The sequence below is a fragment of the Manacus candei genome, unplaced genomic scaffold (genome assembly GCF_025592945.1).
Source record: "Manacus candei isolate 608988 ecotype Guabito, Panama unplaced genomic scaffold, ASM2559294v1 h1tg000056l, whole genome shotgun sequence".
Taxonomy (NCBI): Eukaryota; Metazoa; Chordata; class Aves; order Passeriformes; family Pipridae; genus Manacus; species Manacus candei.
Genome location: NW_026138104.1, coordinates 7,663,102 through 7,682,357, shown reverse-complemented (window position 1 = coordinate 7,682,357; position 19,256 = coordinate 7,663,102). Strand labels below are relative to the sequence as shown.

The 19,256-nt window shown below is 40.0% G+C and overlaps 1 long non-coding RNA gene across 2 annotated transcripts; it reads right to left on the bottom strand.

Moving 5' to 3' along the window:
* Nucleotides 1-2,274: 2,274 nt before the first annotated feature.
* LOC127477726 (uncharacterized) lies at nucleotides 2,275-11,184 on the bottom strand. 2 transcript variants are annotated; one of them, XR_007907008.1, is made up of 4 exons: nucleotides 8,102-11,184; nucleotides 7,632-7,697; nucleotides 6,254-6,420; nucleotides 2,275-5,249 (listed from the first exon to the last, which is right to left on the bottom strand). It is a non-coding gene; the product is annotated as an uncharacterized LOC127477726 (long non-coding RNA). The 2 variants fall into 2 exon arrangements; XR_007907007.1 differs by lacking the exon at nucleotides 8,102-11,184 and having other exon boundaries at nucleotides 7,632-8,083.
* Between the last annotated feature and the right edge of the window lie 8,072 nt (nucleotides 11,185-19,256).

The following is a 19,256-nucleotide window of genomic DNA, read 5'->3' as shown; positions in this document are numbered from 1 at the left end:
ATCTAGAAATGCCGGCTGGTCTTTTTTATCCTGTCAAATCTAAGCCCTCTGTACCACAACTAACATTTTTGCATTAAATGGCCCTGAGTATCAGTGATATTTATTCACCCCTTAACCTAGCCTTACTCTGAAGCATGTGTTTACCTTTCTACCTGGGAGTATTCCTTTTAAATGATACAACCTGTATGATTAGTTTTAGCACAGGCTAAATTGCCGCAGTAGATGAGGGTCTCCAGGAGAAACACCCTCTCCTTCCCTGCTCTCTGCATCCCATCCATTCTGGAGGAGACTAAGAGATTGAAGACATATTGCACTCATTTTGGTGATAGCTGCTATAAATGTTAAGTGGCCTGTGAGGCTGGTAATATCCTGCAGAAAGCAGCCATGATAATAAGTCATGACAAAAGTACTAGAAATGCCTCACAGTTTGTCAGCTAATGTGTCTTTGCTGAGGAAATAAGAACAAGGAGCAGAAAACTCACTTCTAGTCTGGTCACTCTCACATAACTTTCTTTCACTGACTAGGAGGTAGTTGAAGGTGCAATTAGATCTTGTGATTGTTTGGCTGCCTGTCTCCGGGCATGGTACTACCCTCTGCAGTCCACTGAAGTGCAGCCTAGGAATTCAGTGGTGGGACATTCCCATCCCCACTTTGCAGAAAAAATACCATCTGTCACCCCTGCTCAGGATGCTGCCATCACTTCTGCTTCCCAGCCAGGGAGAGGCTTGTCCCTCCCTGAGGTATCCACTCCCGCTTGCCCCAGCAGTGCTGTGATGTCATGGACTGACACCTGGAAGAGCTTGTTTTCCTGGACTGGCTCTGTCTCCTGGTTCTCCCCTAATAAAATGACTTGTTGGTTTAAGATGGTGTCTCTCAAGTTTTCTTCCAACTTTAGGAAATTAGATTTGTTTTTCAACTTGATCTGTATCTCTGAGAGTTTGACCAGTTTCTCAATCAAATGCAAGACCAAACATTATGACATTTTTCTTCCTTCTGTGGGATGTAGATCAAACTTTTTCCAAACATCTAGCTACTTTTAGTAGTAGAATTTTAATCATTCACTCACACATCATTAAGGATACAAAAATGGGCAGGAGTTGTGAAAGATGTGGCCACTTGACGAAGACCTTCAGCTGGTAAAAATGGCATCTCTCCAGCTGTACAGAGAGTGCTGCAGCTGTAGAGCAGCTGAGCAACCAACCCTTGTGGTGCCTGGGCCACAGGGACCTGGCACAGTGTGTGTCACAGTGGCTGGAGAGTGCCTGTGGGTAACAGTGACAAGCTGGAAAGGCAGGCAGTAGAGGCATCCTCAGCCACACCAGCCTGGAGTCAAGACAAACCCAGGTTCACCCTGTTTGAAGGAATGCCGAGAACTACTCCTAACACAGAAAAATGGGTGCACCTTTATGCACTTTGCAACATCGGGCCGACAAACATGATAAAACTGCAAGAGGACAGACTAACTCTAAAAAGACTATCAGGTGCTTCCCTGTTGCTGAGCTGTGTTACTTGAGGAGGTGCCCTATGGTTGCAGTGATGGGATCTCTGAAGTAGCTCATCACAGTTTCACATGTTACTGAGCAAGGGTTTTGGTTTAGCATGTGTAACTACTTCTGCCTCCTGCTCCCAGATGGTATCTCATGATACCTAAATCTAAGAGTCAAATAAGAATTCAGATTAATTAATTATTAATAGTTGGAGATAAAATATATATTTTTCCATTTTTTTGAGATAAAAACTAATATAAAACAGAAGTAAGACTGGCTCTAGTATAGCACTCAGCAGTAGTTTAGGCTTACAGACATAAAGTCCCAGCTGTATTGAAAGGAGAAAGTGATGCTGGCAACTGTTTGACTATCAGTCAGGAAAAGCAATCCCCTCCAGGCCAATGTGGGTACGATGGTGAAGAGAGTATCTTTGCAGTGATGATATTAATAGCTCATTTGCAAATTTCTACCCAAATCTATTCACTTCAAAAGCTCAGCTTGGGGACCAAGAGAGATATTTTTCAACAAAACATTAGTCTCAATTAACTAAATGTAACCAAGATAAATGAGCTGAAAAATCAGCAGCAGATAAAACTGGTGAGGCCATTAAATCTATAAAGGGAAGATGCTGAAACTTGGAAGGCACACGAATACAATCCTGCAAGTATTCCAAGGCAGGGTCAGAAAGGGATAATGAGGCCCTGCCAGGCCGGAGATGCTGAGAGGCCAGACGGTATTGACACAGACAGTCAAACAACAGTGCAGCCCACAGCAAACACTGTGCACTAAGGTGGGAAAGAATTTTAATGAGCAATTTCAGTCTCATACATGCTATGAAAAAAGGACTTGGCACTGTTCCCAATGACAGTGCCCTACAGATTAGAAACTAAATCACAGCATCCTCAGGGGAAGATGAAAAGAGATAGCAATAGAGTATCTTTCTTTTTTCCTTTGATCCTGATATACTCACAGTAACATGTGTTTACAAGGGCTACATGGGAGTAAAAAGAGCAAGCTGAAGAATACAAATAAAATAAAATAAAATAAAATAATGTAGTAGAATAGAACAGATCAACAATAAAGTAATTTTAGCTGATTTTAAGGCATTACCCCAAAGTTTTATGAACACTTACAGCAGGTCATGCACTCTTAGGTAAAGAGTAACTTATTTAGTAAATAGGGCCCCTTTAAAAAACTATTTTGTTCCTCAGTTCTCTCAGAGGAGGCAGATGTACAGAAGCAAGTAATAACTTGTGGGATGACAGGTTCTGCCCTCAAAAACACCATGGAGGAACCGGCATGTACATTGGAGGCAAAAGGAACAAAACTCTCTTTAAGGCATCAGGAGGCATCAAAAAGCTCAGCTGCCGCCTGCAAAATATCTGCAATATGTTATCAGCCCAGGGTAAATGAGTCAGATGCTTCCCCCAGGAGCCATTACACCCCAGGCGGGCTGGGAGCGGGGCCCGGCAGATGGCTGCTGGGGAAGCCTTTCTGCCCGGAAAACTGGGAATGAGAAGTGCGTGCCCCCGAGCGCAGCCGATCTCTCAATGACTGACTCGCGGCTGCTCCGTCCCCAGGCCCCCGTGCCGGGAGCGCTCCCACCCCGGGCGGTGCCGGCATCAGAGCTGTCTTTGCTCTCCCGAGCAGAGCACAGGCTGCACGGTCTTCCCGGCTTTGACCTGCTTTAGGCTACGAAAGTATGATGTGGGAAGTCGGCAAAGCTGCTGAAAAAGCCTACTATCACCATCGAATGAGAAATGCGCACCTTATTTCCCCAGCTGTGCACAACGATGTGCCATGTAAGCCCTCCAGGAGAGCAACATTTCTAGTTTCATGAGCGATTGTGCTACCACGCTATTGTGGGCTCGGCCCCCTTGTGAGAGCAATTCCCCAGCCAAGCTGCAGAGCCAGGGAAGGCCAGTTCGCTTCATCTGTTACTGCCATGGCTTGTTAAAAGGACAGATCCTCTCCCTGCTGCGCCGTTCATTTCCATTTGATCCTGTTCATTATTTCTAACCAGCTTTTTATAAATCAGTGTCCTGCAAGAAACCTCGAAACCGAACGTAATGGAGACCTGGGCATGTACAGTGCTCATATCCAGACAAAGAAATTCCCGTTAAACTGCAGATGTCTCTGCGTGGCACTGAATGTGCAACCTTGCTGCTGTTCACGTGGCTTCAAACACAGGTCTTCAGCAACCCTGAGCCAGTGCATGCAGCAAGGATCATCTTGAGTGTCACTTGGCATCAAACAGACACATTCGTCCTTTCAAACTCTCCTATTGAAATAATCAGCAACTGGAACACTTGAAAGCAACTAAGTCTTTGAAAGAAAAGCTATGCAAGTTCTTTGTTCCCCCACAAACTTGAGATTACCGATATTTTTCTACCTATTTGGAGAGGTTATCATCATTTTTGAAAACATAAGGTAAATCTTTTAGAGAAAAGGCTTTCAACAATTTAGAGGTTTTATTTTTCCCCAGGTAGAGCCAAAAACCTTCAGTGTTTTCTACATCAGTGTCTTCCCTTAGGTTTTTCACTTAAAAATCAAAGCGATCAAATTTTGCCTTGGTAGATTATTTCTATTATTTATTTGTGCATTTTCCTGTAAACAAGAGTGACTGCTTAATGGAAAGTTGTCTCCGGTGTTTCTCAAAGTAGAAAGTAGCTGCTGTCCCAGAGGCAGCAATAATTGCTTGAATGGCAATGAATAATTGCCTGGTAACAGCCAGTGCAGGGCTTTGCTTTTCACTGGGAACCTGTTCCCTACACAGAGACTAATTAGCTACTGCCGAAAGGAAAATGAAAATTGCAGAGCTGCTGTCCACTCTTACTCCCAGTGTTTTGCAAGGTGTTTCCTGACACCTCCCAGTCTCAGACCAGCCATAGCCTGAGTCCAAAGTCCTCCTTAGCATGTTTGGCCACCTGCTCTATACTCTTCCTCTGTGAAAGGATTTAAAACCACACCGCAGTTTTCCTTTCTCTAGAGCAAAATAAAATCTTCAATCCTCAGTTAGCATGCATGGGCTCTTCCAACTGGGCAAGGGGCTTTTGGTTAATCAGCAAGTGGTGGGGCTGAATTGCTGGGGAGGCACTGAGCCATCACTTTGGTCACTGTACTTCTAGCAAAATGTAAGGGAGAAGTGGATGGGATAGACAGACACTTGGCTCCACTTTGTACTTTGTGGGCCAAGCCCCCAGCTCTCCTCACTAAGGGCTGTCATGCCAGGTTGACTTTGCCTCTGAGACTTTAGGAAATCAAGAGTTTAGATCAAATCTCTCTCTACTGGGTTCTAATACAGTGCTTTCTGGGAGAAATAAAGGCCCAGCTCTAAGAGCTACATAGATACACAAATGCTCAGAGAAGTTATTAGGAGGAAATTTCAGGAATAACTTATCTGTGGTGACATAATTAAATACTATATTATAACGTGCATAAATAGGAAAATTGAGCTAAGGCTGCCTTGGAAGATATGAATTGGTTATTTCCTAGTAACTGAATGTTTGACTTTGGAAGTGTAGCACTTCTTTACCCAAGCTTTCCCGTGGCATATCAGTAGAGAACTTCAGTAGCTTCAGTCACAGGCTTGACAAGTATCTCCAGTGACCATGTCCCTTGTTGTCTTTCAGCTTCATTACACACAGCAAGCATGAGGGAGATGGAAAGAGTGAATGAGAATTGTAATTGCTTTGGAAAGCATGATGTTCTGTTCATGTTCACATTTGGACAGAGTCACTTCTTGGAGTAGCTCTTTTACCCTGTGTAAAACAATAATGAAAAGGTTAAGAGGGAATGTAATGGATAATTGTTTTAAAGGTAATAAATATATAATTGATTTCAAGCCTGCATTTTGCAGTAATCCAATCTTGCTCCCACTGGACTCCACAACACTTTAGAGATTCACTTGAAATGAATCAGGTTGCAGAGTTTCCACAAAGTAAAATCCAGCACTTAAATAAACTCTTTATTCTGAAATTCCAGGGTTGTCTTCAAAGATGCATAGTACTATTACTTCCATTATACAGATGTAGATGCTAATGTTACACAGAGTCAGCCAGATAGTCAGGTGATGAAAAAAACCAGAATAATTCACAGCCTGCTTAAATAAATGAACTTCAATGAAGCTACAGATTGTATTTCCAATGGATAACTTATAATTTTGATTATTTACAAGGGAAGTTCAGATTCTCCTTGGAATCCATTTTTAAACACCGTTTGAAAACTGTATTTCAAATTTTTTTCAAAAATCAAGTATTACTTTATCTATATGCACTGTTAGTATACCTCTTATTGCCTTCCCTAAATCCCCAAATTAGCCTAAGGGCTCTTGGTAGTGCAGGTAAACTACTCACTGCAGGGAAGGACAGTGGTCGAGGCAGCTGTGCTACTGCAGCAAGGGGAGAGGGTGAAGGAGGCCAGGATGGGATGGGGCAGCCAGCACCAGTAGTGCTGCACTTACCCTGCATGAACCCACCTGCTCCCCACAGCAGGGCAGCAAAATTCCCCAATTTCTGCACTGGGGAGGATGCATTAGTACTGCTGCAGCAACAACCACACAGGTGGCACTTGGCCTCTCCTGGACCTCAAACTCAGGCTTAGCATCTGCAGATTTGCAAAAATCTTTCATGAGTTGGGACTGAATCTTCCCAGTTTTCTCTAAAAGTGTCTGGCAAACACAGAAAGTGCATTTACAGCTTGTATCTTCCAACACAGCCTCCAAACTACTGTATGTTTGGTCTGCTTCCCATCAGGGCACCCATACCTGCAGTTTGGTTGTAGGGATCTTCCCAGTCCTCTAATGCACTCTCATTCCCCTGGGACAGGTTGTATATGTCAACAGGCACTTGCTTTGCATCCTTATTCTGGGTCCTAGTTCACAGCTGAACATTGTTTAAACTTCTTGTGGCATAGAAGCACCTGGACTCCTTCCTAGGGCACGATGAAGATTTCTAGCAGTTACTTTATACTGATGGTTTTATCTTGCAGCAATGAATTACTTCTCTTCTGTCTGATAATTCAATGTGTTTCAGTTGGAAATTATGTATTAAAAGACTCAGCAAACTGAAAATTAGCAGTGATTTTCTTTCCTTTTTTTTTTTAATAATAAAATCAACCAGCGTTTCCAAAAATACTCTTCCTTTTCATGTGTCAATCACAAGCCAGAAACTGCTCTTGAATTATCGCTGCTTGTAGGAAACTGCCTTAACTTTACAGATACCAGAACAAAGTGCTTATTTTTGTTATCATGAAAGAAAAACTCACACGTCCTTCAGCCTGCCTATATTTCAAAGCCCATCAGAAGCAGAGCAGCAGGTGTAGCAGTTTCTCACATTCAGCTGGAAACAGTGATGATGAATTGCATATATGCCCCCAGATCTCTGCCCCTCCTCCAAAAGCCAATCTCTCAGATTAGGCTGAACACAAACAGGGCTGCACAGGACCACCTGCTCTCCCTTGTGCTACATAATATGTTCTCTAAGCCCAGATGTGCCTGGAAATGTAGTGAATCCAAGTTCAGAGGAGGCAACTAAGGGCAGTGGGGTATAATGGAGTGGGCTGCAGAAAAAGATAATTTATTTTCCAGTTGATAGACTGCTGAGAGTCTCTTTCCAAAATGTATCTCTTGCCTGTTTAGTAAATGCTACTGTACACAATGCAACAACATTTCTGCCATCAACTTACAGCAGAGACTGGTTTTCTTAGAGGAGTTTGGGCAGCAGCAGCTGCTACAGAGCAGGAGCTCACAGTGTGACTAGAAAGTCTTTTTCCCTGTGCACCTTCATGTCTTCCTTCTGTATGAAATCCTACTTGTACAGGTTCCTGAGTGATTTAATCAAGGGGCTGGTTAGTTCATGGGATAGATTTTTCCACCTTTTGTCTATATCTAGTTCACACTTTGTAGCTTTGGAGACCTGGCACTAACATAATTTCTTACTGTAACTTTCACTATATGCCAAAATGGATAAATCTCATTCCAAATATGGTTCTCAGACCTGACATTTCAAGGACAGCTAAACTGCCAACCATTTTATGTTTGCATCTTAATTTATTAAAAAAACACAAATAAAACAATCAAGAAATAACAAACCCAACCAACCACAAACTCCCCCCAAATTAAAATGGATGGAACCAATGTATACTTGCAGTCCAGCTTAAATTGTCCAGGTAGTCCCTTTTGTCAAATGTCCTTCTGCTTGCTTAACCACCTGGTAGCAGAAATGAGATGAGAAGACTGGCAACAAGAAATATGGTGCTGGTAGGAAGGAGACTGTTATGAAAAACATGAGAGACAAGGAAACACAGCTTCTCCAGTTTGGTCTGAGGAGCTGCAGAGCACGTCCCAGATGGCACACTAGACACTCCCAGAACAAGGTGATTTCTTTAATCAGAGGGATCTGAAGGCAGCTGAGAGTCTGCCATATATGAAACATACTGTGCTTATGGAGACAGCTGCCGGCTTTGGCTCTGACAGCAAGGGGGAACCTCTGCCAGGGCCTAGCAGCCCCAGTGCCTGCTGTGATTTAGAAACAAAGTTCTTTTCACCTGGGTGCCTGCGTAAAGTGCAAAGCCTCTCGGGCCCTTAGTCCCTGCCCCAACCCCAGATACTCACATTGGGGCTGGGAATGTTGTTCTCACCCCTCCAGCCCCGCTGCCAAGCTGGGCACCTGCGTGGCAGTGCAGAGGGCTGGCTGGTCACTGCAGCGCTCCAGGGCCACACCACCATCCCAGTGTGGACACTGGAGACAACAGTACCACGTGCCAAGTGCGCCTTGGGGGTTTATGTGATTCACGTGATTTCATGGAGTGAAACAAGAGCAGAGCAGTAAAAGGTATCAAGAGGCACTTTTGACCAGAGGCTGATCAGAGAAGCGTATTTCAGATGGGTCAGAGGGAGCTGACGAGATGAGGATCAGCGCAGGAAAAATGTGGAAAAGGAAAAGAGAGAGAGGGAGAGAAGAGAAAAGCATATGAGGTGATTTCTGTTACTTTTTATTGGTGTTGCAGACTTCATATTTGATAAGAAAAGCATTTCAGTCATGTCAAAATACCCCAGTACTTCAGTACAAGTCCTCATAGTTGCAGAGATGCCATCTTCTACGTCTCTGATTTCTCCCTCAGGTTTTATAGATTCCATGTCAGTGTTTGTCCCCAGTCCCCAAGACAGTCTTCCCAGCTCAGCACATTCAGTTCTGCCTGTTTTTACTTTTCTTATCTTACACGGTTTCAGTTTACAGACTCTCAGAGCTCAGTGACAGCCTTCTCAGTGACAGTGAGCCAAGGTCAGGCAACAGTGCTGCACAAAACCAGCCAAAGGCCAAGGCCAGCTGGGGCCCTGGGCTGTGGACCACGCTGTGTTCCTGAGTGTGAGAGCATGATATTCTGTGCACACAATAAACTGAAATATGTATACAGTCTGTATGCATGTACATTATATATACATTATATATATAATGTGTATATATATATATATACATTAAATATATATATATATTTATGTGCATATACATAAATTCTTTCACGTTTTCTGTCTCTCAAAATACACAGTAAACTGAACAACATGTCCTGGGAACCTTCACAGTCAGGAAGAAGTCATACAGCTTCAGATAAACAGACTGCTAAACTATAAATGCCCACCCCATGTTAAATACAATTTCTGAGGTTTAAATAAAATTTTCAATGCTTTCTTATTCCTTTAGATCAGAATTATTGCCGGACAAAAAGTAGAACCACCCCTCTCAGCTCCCCCTAAAAAGCTGTTTCCCTGCTACCTTGCCTCCCTGCAGCAAGAATTTACAAAAATCTCTCAAGAAAACCACAGCTCTGCTTTTATAGTAAGATTTTAAGGCTAGAAACAACCTGCTTTAGTCATGGCCATGTTTAAAAGAACTGTTTAAGGTGTCAGAATTTCAGTCTTGGGCATCAATTCACAGACATTTGGCAGAATTGTGTCCAGTTTCTCACTATTCACTGGATCTGACTTTTGCTACCACTTTCCCCCCATTTTATTACTTTCTACATATCAAAGTCCAATTTTAAAAATAGCTCTTAATTTTTGTGTCATTCCTTCATGAATCTGAGTAGGAAAAAAACCCCAACATCCCCTAATCAATTTGAAATGTTGCAAAAATCACCACTTTCAAGCTTTCTGGGAAAGATATCAACTTATCAAATATCTGCATGCTCATACATATGCACCTCTTCTCCTCTTAGGTCAAGTTATAATAACAAAATAATGTCTCCTGGTTTTCCGATCCACTGAAAATTGTTGCATACATACACTTTTCCTTTTCTTCAGAACTCATGGCAGTTTGTAAAATCCTGCTGTCAGAATTAGAGTGACAACACAGCGTCACAACACAAAATGACAACACAGTTCACAGAACTTAAGTCTGAACATTTCAGAGGATACCTGAGGCCAAAAGGGAAATAAAACTCTCGATTTGTAGTCCAAGTATCAGCCTGGAAGAAACCTAATTAAATTAATTACAAAATGCTTATCACAAGAATATTTTTTTATAAATTTTATGATTCTGGTATTTTGAGTTGTAATATAGAGTTAAATTTATCCTACAAAGACTGATTTTAAATTATTCCATGAAAAGGCTTAGAGAATTAAAAAATAGTTATGCTAAAATGACTTTATGACAATGGGTGACGGTGAAGAATTTGAGTGCATTAGAGAGACATCTGCTTTGCAAACCAAAAAAAAATTACCAAGGTGGACTCAATGACACTCCAAATGTTGCTTAATTCTTCTGTCTCACCTCTAAAACCAGATCTACAAACAGCATTGTCACTAACAACATCTATTACAGCTATCAAAAAAAAAAAGCATAGTAAGGCAGCGTACAGGAGGGAATTTAGGAACACAGAACTGGATAATTGTTTCTGGGGAATTGGAGACAAATGTATCATATAATTGATTTCATAAGTTGATCAAAATACATCCTAAATTAAAGTGACAGGAAACTCATAGGGGAGATAGAAGGGACACTGGAGGTTAAAGAGACCAATTTTTGTCTTTTTCGTGCTTACCCACACAGCCACAGCAGCCATAAGGCACAATAACTCATCAGTTGCTCAGCTGCACAATTACTTTTAAGCTGTTTCATTTATATGTAATTTGATTTATGAAACAGATCATGCATTAATACAAGGAAAAAAAATCTCATCACTGAAGATGATTCTTCTGCTGCCCCAGAACTGACAAAAGAGCCACCACTTTGGGAGGTGGGAGACTCACTCTTCACCCCAAGGCTTAGCACAAGTAGCTAAGTGCTCACAGAAGGCAAATGTTATTTTGGACAGATTTAAAAAGAAAAGTAATTTATATTTCTTCATTTCCCCCGTCAGCTGTCAGCTGTGCCTTGCGGAAATGAGTAACAATTTGTGGTATTGGGCACTACAGAGATCTTAGTAGTTTGTGAAGTAGTTTTCAACTGGCTTTTATACAGCATTGGAAAGTTCACTTTTCACTTGGTATCTTCCGGCTCAGCTTTGCCACTCTGCATTTGAGCAGGGGTTGACTGGGTATTAGGTTTGATTTGCCTTTAGTAAAGTAATTCCCGTGTCAGGCCAAAGTACCACAGTGGATAACCGTGTCTGTTTTGCATTCAGATGCCTCTGAGAAGGAAGGTACCTGTACTTATAACTATTTCTTTTTACAACAATATAAATGCATAAGAAAGTAAGAGCTTTACCATCAGTGATCCAGGAGCACAAGGAACAGAGACTCTGGCAATTCAGGTGCTGCGCAATTTGAAAATGTAACATCTTTTTGTAAAGGAAATGAGGACTGTTTTTCAGTAATCATCAATGTATCTTCAGCACCTAATATAAATTCAGAGAATCCAGCATATTCTTTTGATAATAGATGAAGTGAAATCATATAATTTGGAAGTGTATGAAATATTTAAGTATCCGATGATTTTCTAAAATGTGTAGTTCTAGATTTCTGAGACCGAGGAAGTAAAAGAGAGAGAGAGAAAGAGATTATGCTACTAACTTGGGGAAGCAAACCCTCATATTGCATAATGGCCCGTTGTATCCCACCAATTAGAAACCCTTATAAAAGTACTTTAAAAATGTAACTTATTTTCAATGGACAGACCTGGTTGTCTATTGAAGCTAAACAACTCATTTCCTTTTGAGTACAATTATTCCAGAAAAGTCTTTCATCAAAAAACATAATCCACAGTGATAAATCACTTAGAGCAATAAAATCACTTGCATGAACAAACACAGCTTCTGTCAGTAATTGTGCTTCCTTGCCCTAGGCACAAGTTTGTTACATATGGGAAGCGATAATACTTGTGGTTACAGTTCCCAGTATCATTTTCCTTTCCCAGTTCACACTTACTCATACCTATGCCTACCCAGCAGCAGTTACATAAGATGCAATTCCCAACATTTATAATCCACCTCTTGCAAACAATAAACCTCATCAAATTAGCCCCTGACGTGCTTTGTACTAACAAAGTAATTTGCAGATCCATCATAAAGTATCAGGACTATTATTTGTCTGCAGTCAGTACGGACCTTTTTTCTGACAGTGTTACCTGCAAGCTCTTGGTTATATGAACTCTTAGTTGCTGTCATATAACTCAGGCAAAAGGACAAATTCAGTGCAATCTCTTTCCTGCATTTCTGGGAGCTGGAGTACACGTCCATCTGATCCAACATCATGAGATGTCCCAGAAACAACATCAGCAATGCTCAAGACCACTGATTTCTACTGGTGGTGTCCATTGCACCCTACACATTATGGCTTTTTGGGGGACCCTGAACCCTGCCATTACCTTGACTAACCTGTTCACTTGTTTAGCTGTGTATAGTTCTGTTTACAGACTATCCTTCACTTCAAGCCCTTTCTACATGGCAGTCATCAAAGCAGAGAATGTTCCTTTCCTCAGTACATTTGTTTTCCCTATTTTTAAACCTCCTCCCTAGGACAGGTTTGTTGCTCTTCTCAGAGGAACCTTGTCCTCATCTACTCACCTAATCCTATATCTAAGTACTACAAAGAAAATTTAATGTGTAACTTGAAAGGTAACAGCCACAAATTATTTACTTCCTCATCAACATTTCCTAATTATTATGTATAACTTTCTTTGTCCAGCCATTTCCACACCCTTGAAATAGACATTGTCACCACATTTCTTTAAAATTTGCAGTATATAGGAGATGTTCAGGCCCTCAAATTTTACTGGTAGTCATCATGAGACAATAATAACTCAGGTTTGTCTCTGCAGTCCTTGTGCCAGATTCATCCAGCAGGTAAGTTCTACCTGCCCAATCATTCTGAAAGTCGGGTTTTTTTGACTGACAGTTGTTTTCAGTGAACAAGAATTCATATTCCGCTTTTCATAGCCATCTTTGAGAAATGAGAGAGGTATAACAGCATGTTAGGAAAAAGAATATCTGCTTAATGTCAAAGTAGTACCCTGTCTCTCAGCAAAGACTGTCATTAGTGTCAGCAGTGGATGTAGCTGCTACTCCAACCTCTCAGCTGTGTTAAATGATAGGAAGCAAAACCAGAGGGTTCTGGCATCAGTGGGGGGCGGCACATGGAGCAGAAGGATTAACAGGAAATGTACACATGCATTAGAAAAGACACCACAGAATTTTTGCTACCACAAAACAATAAGGCAAACAAATAAATAAACAACTACTCTATCCTATTCCTTTCTGTTGACTTGAAATAGACTTGGAAAAAAAAATGCACAGTTTACACTGGATTCCAGTTTAAGCATAAACTTAAGGTTATAGCTTTTTTTCCAAACAAAATGCAACTAGGGCACTAGCTAAAAGGGAAACAGAAATGATTACTTAGCTCAGGTCTGATCTTACAGAGTCAGCAAAAGAAGCAAAAGTAAGCTCAGGACCTTACCCATGGGAGAGAAAAGCATAATATGCATGTCTCTGTTATATAAAACCTAGTACACTTGTATTGGTTTAGCAGGTTGTATTATACTCCCTTCATGCTTGTATAAAATGAATAACGAGCAATGTATTCTTTTTATACATATATATAGCATGCAAAGATTACAGGAAAGTGAAAAAGATATAAAGCCTGAAAGAAAGCAGGTCACTGTGGGCTCAGTGACCAACCTGGATGACAGGCATCTGAAAATACGCTTCTTGGTCACTGTAACATTAAGCTATGAAAAATCCTCCCCTGTGAATACTGTTATGTGCTCTTCTTTAACCCAGCATTCACTAAAAGCTGCATCATAACCAAAACCCCAAACACTGGGGTTTTGCATATAAGATCATGATATTATTTGTGCTCTCGATTTAAATAATTGATTTTTTTATTATTTTCTATTCTTTTATTAAAGCAAAATTGATTCCGGATTTACCATTGGAAAGTGTCCATAGTAGCATATAATGCCATGAATTAATATGCTGTTTTGCTGACCTGGAACCATCACATATTTCTGGGTACTCCACATATCAATCAGTATTAAACTAATTATCATTAATGTTTCTGACTTACTGTTAATTGCATTTTATAAAAATTAAAACATAAAAAACTCATATAACATTACAAATGCTTATGACTGCCTTTCACTTAGAGCTCTTCAAAAACTGCAAGAAATTACCATGTCTTGTAAACTCCTGTTAGGAATGCCACCTTGTGGATAAAAGCTGTATGGACCAACGATTCCAGGTAAACTTCACTAAAATTTTTACTTGCAAAAAAATACCCGTTTTGCAGAAATGAGCTATTCACGTGTGACCTTTCAGAACTGTGAAGAATTCTTTTATTAACTATTCTGGTTAAAAATGACTGTGAATATGGCTTTCCTGTCCTCATCTGTATTAAATGCTAATTAATTATGCAGGGAGCACTAGTTTCATTAGAGATGGGATGCATTTATTAGCATTTTAAACAGAATCAGATTGCCACATGTACTTAGTAAAAAAGTCCACTAAATGCTTACTCTATTTAGATATAATTTAGTGAATTATTCTAAAATTTATAGAAAATACATTTTTCTCATAATATGTTGCTAGAGCAGAACCCTATGAGCACACTTTAACTTCTCTAAGCTTTATGGGGCATCTTTGGTTGGTATATAAAAGGTTGAGTTTAACTACAAATAAGGAAACACTGGATTTTTCATTTTGTCTTATATAGATCCTGTTATGAGCTGAAAATGAATTGAAAATAGCCATTGTACTGCAACTTGCTTGTGAAAGCACAGAGAAATGTCAGGTAAACAAGAATGGAAAGAAGGGGTCCAAGAGCATCTAATAAACCTTAAAAGATCTCTAACTTTTAAAAGCTTGGAAAAATAAATAATAGTTAGCTACATTCAATAAAGCTGACATTTACACAGGCACTTTCCTTCTGTGTCTGTTCACCTCATTTTCATAATGAAAGTATATATAGCCCAAACCATCACAGGACTTATTGTATAATGAAATTTAAAACTAATGAGCCATATCCTAATAGCCATGAGTCAAGTCAGAGTGTGCATTAGTAGACCATTTGCAATTCTCCAGAGACAGAAAGAACAAGGCTAAACGTATCCAGTAGCCTATTTAGCACACAACTTGTTCTGTGTACTGATCACACTACAGCAGAACTGAAACGAGTTCACAATCTCTGGCTCTCAAACCTCTGTGAAATTCTGCCAGCAGACAAGTTACTCCTGGGGCAGCCAAATGTGACTTGTGATTATTTGCTTTGACCTGTTGTGTAACATGGATCTGACTTGTCTGAATTGGTCCTCTTTCTATCAAATCACATTTTTTCATGAAATCATCTAACATGTCCAGACAGGGAAATCTTTACCGTTCTGTTATGTACCTTTATCCCTTCTTGTAACACGTCCAACTTCTACTTAGAATTGCTGGATCACTCTTTCACTGCTAGATGGAACAGTTCCTTATTATATTTTTTTTTCTCCAAAGATGGTTTGTCTAGGCTAATTCTTTCACTAAACTAAGTAAATTCTGTTTGTTGAGACTCTCATGCCAGTGCTTTTTTTTAATCCTTTTATTGCTCTCATGGCCTTTTCTGTCCAACTTCCCAGCACTACTGAAAATTATGACTCCTGGAATTGGGCATAGCATCCTTTCAAAAGGTTACACCAGAGTCAAATAGTCAACAATATTACTTCCCTGACAGTATTCCCATTTCTAAACCTCAGGATCTCACCAGCCCTTTTGGCTGCAAGGCATGCTGAAAATTCATGTTCAGTTGAGAATGTACATTGTCTCCACACACTGTTCAAAGTCAGCATTTCCTACCACAAATTGTTCTACTTGCTAAGTATGTTCTCAAACCTCCATGCTAGTAGAAACTCAGGTTCATTTTAGGCCACAGTGAAATGCAAGTTGCTTACAGCTCCCAACCAAGCAATTCATCTTACTCTCTTTAAGCAGTTCCTTAGTATTTAATTTTTGTGGCATCTGTAGATTTTTTACTTTTACTTTATTTCCTCCTATGTTCTTAACAAACTTGTGGTCAAGAGCCAAATCCTGTGTGAACTCACATAACAAATCTGTTCAATCTTTCCTTTCCAGTTTGACTCAATTATTGTCATGATGAATTTTACATTTTTGGGTGATACTCTGCATGTTTCCCAGTTCTGATAAGCATGCTGAGTACACTTATAACTCCTGTGGAAAAACACAGTAACATTTAAATCCTCCTTAAGCTGCTAATACATGTTCAGAATCAACTGGCCATTCACTTTAATTCACTGACATTAACTACTCATCGCTGTTTCAACTATTCAAGTGATTTTTAAGCCCATGATCCTGAAATAATATTCCAATTGAATGAAGGTTGGTCCACAATTGTTAAGACAACCAGCTCATGTCTCTACTGAACTAAGTGTGAATAAGAAAGATTAAAGAGTCAGAGATTTCCTTTTCCATACTAATTCCTCAAAATACAGTAGGCTTTCCATGCAGCACCAGGCATGTCTGTGTGCAACATAAACAGTGTTTAAACATTTGCTATTTTGGTGTGGGATTCTTTTCTATACATACTTTCCTTCCAGAATGATGCAAATTATCTCACTAACCATCTCGGTCTGAGCAAAGTGAATGACAAGATCATCGGTTACTACACATCTAGCTTTCAAGGAAACACAGGATGAAACACATCTTTCAAGAGTTAAGAATATCAAACTCTAAACCCCACTTCTTTTAGTGGATTTTCTTTATATCAGATTGATAAGGATTTACAAACATATTTACAAAGAAAGTGCTACAGTGTGGATCCTGCAGTTTTATTTGGAAAAAAATATGGTGGATACAAATAAGTAATGCATATTTCAGGAATGCCAAATATGATATACTTAATAGCATTGTGTGTTCTTGATGTCCTTGAAGAGCAAAGTTGACAGCACAAAAAACAAGAATCTTCCCTGCAGAGTTCCACCAGCTAAAACATTCCATTGCCTCAAAAACATAAATAGCAATTATTTTTGAATTGTAAGATACTAAGAAAACAGAATTATCTTCTCAAGTTGTCCCTATGTGCTCTATTCACCCTTTACCTCACATCACTCTTTGTCACCCTGAGAAGGGCTGTAACTAAAGGCAAGTAATCAGCAGCTGGTACATGTATAAGCAAAACAGTATTTTACACATAAACATTCCTGTAATAAAAAGTGTAAGTACAGACATTACGTTTGTCCTTACATTTGTTACATTCATCCTTAAGGTTTTTCATGTAGTAGCAAGTGTTCAGCAAACATTTATCTATACATATGAATAACAGCTTAACTAAAACTATGCTTTTACTCCAGGTCAACAAAGCTAATGGAAACGTGTATCTAGTGGCAATGTGTATCTATGCACACTCACACTCTCTGTCAACCCGGCTTTTATTGATTGAGACTGAAACATCCTATTGCTAGACAAACAGGAGCAAACTGTGTATTCAGCAAGCCTAAATGGCTTAAGGAATCCTCCTAACCAGCACCATATGGATTTGCCCTTGTGTATCATTGGCACACCATTTTTGCCTTAAGAAGTTAATAGAAAATACTGTATGACAGCATTCACTGTGCACAATGTCTGCACACTGAACACACAAGGCAAAAAAGGTCACTTGTGTCCACTCTTTAATGTCTTTTGAATATTTCATAATACTGATAGTGGGGGAGAAAGAAAGACAGTAACAGCAGCACAATGTTTGTCAAATCACAGTATATTGTTAACACTAAGAAAATCCAGGCTGAGAAGACAGGAGGGTTGCTTCCCTCTCTATCCTATGTCCCCACAGCCAGCTATACTGAGTACGCTGGAAATTTTTTCTCTTCTATTTCCCCAGGCCCAGCAGAACAAGGCAAGCCAGGAGATTGTACATCACAGCTGCCAGAACACAGCATCAGCACCAGGTCACAAATACGGTGCATATCCAGGATCACAACACTACTGCAGCATTTTATAGTGTCCATTAAGAGGATTCACAAGCAGATGTGGCGCACAAAAATAGTTCACTGAAATTAATTATTTGTTGAAAATGAGCAAATACTGTAATGTAAAAGCATTTAGACATTCTGAGAAATGTATTAATACCTTATGTGCTCTTTAACCACTGCCTTTAAAGACCTTAAGTCCACATTGAAAACCCTTAACTAGGTACCACTGCTCATTTTTTTACTTATTCAATTTGTATCAACTGCTATAATGGCTCATGCAATAGGAAAACAGCAACTGGAAGTTTTACTAATACTTTCTACTTCAAGCTTGAGTTACTGCCATAAACTTTGAAATACTGATTGAGTCACGCCAAAATTGTTTAGTTCTGACTGGTTTATCTAACAGTGAGTTATCTCAGGGTAGGATGTCGGCTTCTAGTCTGATCTTAGAACCTCAGCTTTCTCTTCCAGGTACTTTCTATGAAAACAAGCTGTTCTTTGAAGACATTTTTTTAAAGTATTGTAACCGTATGACAAATTGACCTGTGATGTCAAATGGCATTAAGCCCCATGGAACCAGTTACTGCAGGATCTCCACTGAGTTCTGAAGCTAAAACCAATTCCTGTTCCAGTAATTCAGTCCAGGCAGTTGGCTTTGTTTGGGTTTGGATTTGTTTGGGTTTTTTAAGATTTAGAATTCTGGTCTTGTACTGAGCACATCTAGAGAAAGCATTAAATTTTTTTTCCACTTGGAACTACTGTAAGAATCAGACTGAAACATACAGAAATACAAGGTGGATGTGCCTTATCACTGACACAAGCAACGCTTCTTTTTTGGCAATATGCTTATGCAATTCTTTCTTACAGAACTTGGATTTTTTTAAAAAATTACATATTTATGGTCTTTCCCATCTTGTGTCTGGAAAATGACAATTCCCCTGCCACATGAGGAAGCTGAATGAGTCAGGTCTTTTCAACCTGGAGGAGGTTCAGGGGGCACCTCATCAGCTTTCCAGTACTTCAGTGGTGGCTAGAAAGAGGACAGAGGCTCTCTCTTCACAAGGAGACACATGGAGACAAAGGGGAAGTTGCACCAGAGGAAGGTTCATCTTGATATAAGAAAAAAATTTTTCCCAGTGAGGACACTCAATCAGTGGAACAACCTCCACAGGGATGTGGAAGAGCCCTATTGCAGGAGGTTTTTAAGACGTGCCTGGGCAGGGTGCTAGATAATCTCATCTAGGCTCCCTTTCCCACAAAAGGTTGGACTGGGTGATGTTTTGAGGTCCCTTCCCACTTGGGATGGTCACAATTCTGTGAAAACAAAAACTTATTTTTCAAAGTTACTGCAGAAATAGTGAACGAGGATTGAGC